A 6,182-nucleotide genomic window follows, 5' to 3' on the forward strand; every position below is an offset into this window, starting at 1 on the left:
ATTCGATTGTGAGTAACTGTTAGCAGGATTCATTGCAATTGTCACAACTGCAATTGTAGAAGATGTGTAACTAAAAGGGGCGAGTAGTTAATCTTTCATTTCAGGACCAGAGTATCTCAGGACCATCAAGAAGGAAGAGCATGAGTGGACCCTATCTAGAAAAGTGGCAACAGCAGAGATGAGGCAGAGGCGATGGCATGGAGAGACAGAGCAGCTGAGGACTCTAGGCCCATGGACTGAGAAAGGCTGTGTGTTTGTGGACAGGCAGCTGGCTTGCGAAATGTGCCCTTTGGACATAAATGAATATATGTTTTTTGTTTTGTATGTGTACAATCAAATATTTTTGCTTTGTTGACTTGTGAAACATAAGATATAAAAGGGAAGCCACAGGGAGGAAGCAGGATGGCTGTTGTGGCAGGGAGGGGAATGTAATCATTGAGATGAAACCAAACCTATGGTTGAAAGTAAAGCTGGTGATCTTGTCTGTTAACCTTCACTCAATTCACAATAAAAAGTTAAAACAAACAAAAAACAAACCTGCAAAACACCTCACAAGGGACTCCGGGCTAAATCCGCAGAGCAACTTGAAGAGAAATGAGTGTGGGGAAGCTGTCACAGGTACCAGCCGAGACAAGGAAGACCGGGGCGTTGGAAAGGCTCCCAGGGCTACGGCTGCTGCCCTGCCGGTGAAAGAGATCCCGGAGGTCCTAGTGGACCCACGCAGCTGGCAATGCTATGTGCGCAGTCGATTCCTAGGCAAGGGGGCTTTGCCAAATGTTTTGAGATCTCTGATGTGGACACTAAGGAGGCGTTCGCTGGCAAGATCATCCCAAAGTCTCTGTTGCTGAAGCCGCGCCAGAAGGAAAAGATGTCCATGGAAGTTATCAATCCACCGCAGTCTCGCCCACCAGCACATCGTCGGCTTCCACGGCTTCTTCGAGGACAACGACTTCGTGTTCTTCGTGTTCGTGGTGCTGGAACTCGGCCACTGGAGGTCCCTTCTGGAGCTGCACAAGAGGAGCAAAGTGCTGACCAAACCTGAGGCCCGCTACTACCTGTGGGAGATTGTTCTGGGCTGGGAGTACCTGCATCAAAAATGGGTCATTCACTGCGAACTCAAACTGGGCAACCTCTTTCTGAATGAAGATCTGGAGGTGAAAATAGGGGATTTTGGAATGGCCACCAAAGTTGAATATGATGGGGAGTGGAAGAAGACCCTTTGTGGAACCCCTAATTGCATTGCTCCTGAGGTGCTGAGCAAGAAAGGCCACAGTTTTGAGGTGGATGTGTGGTTCATTAGGCACATCATGTACACTTTGTTAGTGGGCAAGCCTTTTGAGACTTCATGACTAAAAGAAACCTACGTAGGGATCAAGAAAAATGAATACAGTATATGTAAGCACATCAACTCCATGGCTGCCTCTCTCATTCAGAAAATGCTTCAGACTGGCAACGAGCCGCTCAACGGTGAGTTCTTCAAGTCTGGCTACCTCCCAGCTGTCTCCTCATCACCTGCCTCAACATTCTACCTAGGTTTTCAATTATTCCCAGCACCCTGGACCCCAGCAATCGGAAGTCTTTCACAGTCCGCAATAAAGGCATGGAGAACACTGTGCCCAAGTGTCCCCAGGAGAAAGAAGAACCAGGGGTTCAGGAGACGGGTGAGGCAGTCACCTTAGTGACATGCTGCAGCAGCTACACAAACCCTCAGAGAGGAGGCTGGCCAGGCAGAGGAGGCCGAGGATCCTGCCTGCATCCCCATCTTCTGGATCAGCAAGTGGGTGGACTATTCAGACAAGCATGGCCTTGGGTGTCAGCCGTGTGACGAGAGTGCCGAGTGCTCTTCAACGACTGCACCCGCCTCATCCTCTACAACGATGGTGAGAGTGTGCGGTACATCTAGTGTGATGGCACAGAGTCCTACCTGTCCAGCAGTTCCCACCCCACCTCCTTGATGAAGAAGATCACACTTCTCAAGTACTTCCGGAATTACATGAGTGAACACTTGCTAAAGGCTGGTGCCAATATCATGCCACGGGAAGGTGATGAGCTAGCCCGGCTACCCTACCTGTGCACCCGCAGTGCCATCATCCTGCACCTCAGCAAGGCTGTGTGCAGATCAACTTCTTCCAGGACCATACCAAACTCATCCTGTGCCCTCTGATCGCGGCTGTGACCTACATCAATGAGAAGAGAGACTTCTCGACATATGCCTGGCTGCTCTAAGGAGCTGACCAGCAGGCTCCGGTACCCCGCACCATGGTGGACAAGCTGCTGAGTGCATGCTCTGCCACCAACCGCCTCAAGGCCTCCTCATAGGGCCCCCTCTCCCTGGACTGGTGCCCTTTTTACTCCCTCCAGCACCTGGGGCCCTCACAGGTTAGCCCCTCTGTTTTTTTCTTCATTCAACTAACAAGTGGTACATTTTTTAATGTGCCTCACAACACTGGGGGCTGGGGGAAGAACTACACCATCCTTACAGGTTGTTGTTGTTAAGTGCCGTTGAGTTGGTTCTGACCCCTAGCGACCCTGTATAGGGTTTCCAAGGAGCAGCTGGGGAGCTTGAACCACTGACCTTGCAGTTCAAACGAGACTTTGCAGTCTGACGTGTTAGCCCACAGCACCACACCAGGACTCCTCCTTACAGGTGGGGTTGCTATGTAAGTTATTTTTTTCCCCCACAAATTCAGGTGTGGATCCTGTCACCCCTTCCCCTTTCCTCTCAAATCCTACCACATGTTGTTGTTGTTAAGTGCCGTTGAGTCAGTTCCGACCCATAGCAACCCTGAACAGGGTTTCTGAGGCTGTAAATCTTTATGGGAGCAGAAAGCCTCATCTTTCTCCCACAGAACAGCTGTTAGTTTTGAATTGCTGACCTTGCGGTTTGCAGTCCGATTTGTAACCACTATGCTACCAGAGCTCCTTACCACATGAGTTGTACAAAAAACTGTACTGAATTTATTAAATATGTGAATTGGGTTAAAAAAAAACGACATCATAACATAAATGAACTTGGAAGACATTGTTGTTAAGTGCCTTTGAGTTGGTTCCGTCTTAGAATGACCCTGTATAGGGTTTCCAAGGAACAGCTGGCTGAGTTTGAACTTTGTGGTTCAAACCAACCTTGAGGTTGAGTGCTTATCCTACGGCACCACACCAGGACTCCTGGAGGACATTATGCTGAGTAAAATTAGTCAATCACAGGACAAATACTGTATGAGACTACTATTGTACTGTAAGAGGAAGTGTTTGTAACAAAAACAGGGGAGTAGTTAATCTTACAGTCCAGAAACAAAGGACCCTAGGATCATCAAAAGAAAAGAGCACAAGCAGAATGAGAGACCTTATCCAGAGAAGCAGTGACACCAGAGATGGGGACATGGAGAGAGGGAGCAGCTGAGGACTCTAGATTCATGGGAAGTGAGGGACTAAGAGATGGTGGCCAGGAGGCAGACCTACAGAATGTGCTCTTTGGTGGTATAAATTATTATATATGCCTGAGTGTTTTTTAAAAAAAAAAAAGTGCTGAAGTGATTAGAGAGAAACACTGGTTAAGTGATGGTACATGGAGGGGATTATAATCATTGTAATGAAACAAGATGTATGATTTGTTGAATCTAAAAGTGATGATCTGCCCTGTAAACTTTTACTCAATCCACAATAAAAACCTTTAAAAAAAAAAAAAAAAGGAAAGGTTTTTGTGCTAAAAAGAAACATCCTATGATGGTTTCTAGGGTTGAGAAGGAAGAGAGAATCATTCACTGACTAAGAGGAGAGACATGTATTAACTTGGGTGATGGGGAAGGTGATATACAATAAGAGGGAGTTGGCAGAAGAAAGATGAAGGTAGGAGGGAAGACATCGGGCAGTGTAGGTGTTAAAGAGAATAGAGCTACTACCTGAGGGGGATTGTAATCATTGAAAAGAAACCAAGTGTATGATTGGTTGAATGTAAAACTGATGATCTGCTTATAAACCTTCCATCAATTCACAATGAAAAGTTAAAAAAGAATTGAATGAAAAGATAATGGAATTTTCCCATGAACTTTTAGAAGCCCCATCATATATTCTCATGTTATTTAATATCATGTATTCAAGGCTCTTAGGATAGTTGCGATTTTGTATTTTATTGGTGTGATGGCTTGAATTCTGTCTATAAGTTGCAGGAGAACAGAAACTTTGCCCATCCCACCCCTCATCCCAGCGCCTTGCCTCACTGCTAGATACCTGCTTCTTACTGTTACTTGCTGTTAAGTCAGTTCCAACTGATGGCGACCGGAGACATGCTCCATAGGGCTTTCTATGTGGTCATCTTTCCCAAGCCAAACAAGCCCTGTCTTCTGAGGTGCCTCTGGGTGGGTTCAAACTGCCAACCTTTCACACTTGTATGCTGCAAGGACTCCATGTGAGGGTAAGATATACTTGTTAATGAAAATTAACAAATGTGGAAACTTGCCATATGGAGTTATGTCTCAAATACTAGGAGATGATAAAGATTACAAGCTCTTTGGAGGGTCAGGAAGGCTTTACGGAGGACAATTGGGAGCTTATTTCCTGGAGTGCGGGGGGGGGTGGGGGGTAAACTAGGTGAGGGGACATCCCTAGACCAAGGGCTCAGAGTAGACCTGTTACAGTTCCCGTGTGGCCACACTCTTGGATCCCTCCTTTTACCACATAGAAGCCAGATTCCCCACATGATGCCCCCAAGGCACTGTGTCCAATCTGGGGCACATAGTTCAGACACCTGTTAACTCTCCTTTGATGATGGACTGCCAGCCACATTTTCTAAGAGGGAGTTCCATATCCTAGGCAACGTGAAACAATATTGTAAGATTTCTTGAGCCAAAAGCTCAAATAGAACCTTTCCAGTCTGCTAGTGCCACTTGCTCATCCTTTAATTCCATCCAGCACATCATCAAGTTGGCGGGTCAGAGCCATCTGCAGGCGGTCCTCTCTGCTTTTCCTGATCTTTATTTGCCTCCTCTGTGACAGGGCTTCAGCGTAGGTTTGTCTGACTTTCAGTTCCAGACACATTTACAGGATGGTTAATTTTCTGTGTCAGTTGGTCTGGGCTATGGCACCCAGTTGTTTGGTCAAGCACTAATCTAGATGTTGTCCTGAAGATATTTACATGTGATTAACATTTACAATCCAATGACTTGACCCACCATAATGTGGGTGGACTTCATCCAAGAGCAATGCAGTCCTTAAGAGCAAAACCTGAAGTTTCCTGTAAGGGGTGGGTTCTGCCTCGAGATGGTAAGACCAGAAATCAGCCTGTGTTTGCAGTCTGCCGCCTGCCTACAAAAAGTTTTGGGTTTGCCAATCCCTACCAATAATTCTGTTGTGGAAGAAGTACGGCCAGAATGCTCCTTGGAAGCAAGAATGGTGAGCCCTTATCTGATACTTTGGATATGTGATCAGGAGGGACCAGCCCCTGGAGAGGTCAGCAAAAAAGAGAAAGACTCCCAACAAGATGGGTTGACACAGTGGCAGCAACAATGGACTCAAACTTAACCATTTTAAGGATGGCACAGGACCGGGCCGTGTAGGGTCACAATGCGTCAGAACTGGCTAAGTGGCACCTATCAACCACCACCAGTCAAAACTATTTATTCTGTCCCTCTCTGCATAGATCCTATTCACTCTATTTCTCTGGGGAACCTACCTAGCACAGCTGTCTTTTATGGTGTTATTACTGAAGTTGTAAGAAAGATGTGCAAATGTGTATGTGGCAGCGTAGTGGTTACGAATCGGCCTGTGAACCTCACGGTCAGTGGTTCGATACTACCAGTTGTTCTGTGCAAGAAAGATGAGGCTTTCTGCTTCTGTAAAGATTTACAGCCTCAGAAACCCTATACAGGGTCACCATGAGTCGAAACCGACCCCACGGCACATAACAACACAAAAGGGAGACAGAACTCTTAAGAGGACCCACATGGACTGTGAGCTCACCTGAGGTGTGAAGAAAATGGGGTCATTCTTATAGGTATGTACGAGAGAGAAAGGTAAATGTAACTTATTGTGTGGTCATAACATAGGGCTCCATGGCTGGAACATCTAAGTTGTGCCTGCAGTGGGGGAGGGCCTCATGTCAGTGACAAACGTCATCGAAGGGGGGTGTCAGATCAGTGGGAGAGAAGGCCACTCCTGCCTCTAGAATTGGAGCTATTTAGGAAGAG

General features: G+C 46.7%; 1 pseudogene; it reads left to right on the top strand.

Moving 5' to 3' along the window:
- LOC102838468 overlaps nt 1-2,319 on the top strand; it is a 16,782-nt pseudogene extending 14,463 nt beyond the window's left edge.
- The last annotated feature ends 3,863 nt before the right edge of the window (nt 2,320-6,182 follow it).

This window comes from Chrysochloris asiatica, unplaced genomic scaffold, assembly GCF_000296735.1.
Source record: "Chrysochloris asiatica unplaced genomic scaffold, ChrAsi1.0 scaffold00079, whole genome shotgun sequence".
Lineage (NCBI taxonomy): Eukaryota > Metazoa > Chordata > Mammalia > Afrosoricida > Chrysochloridae > Chrysochloris > Chrysochloris asiatica.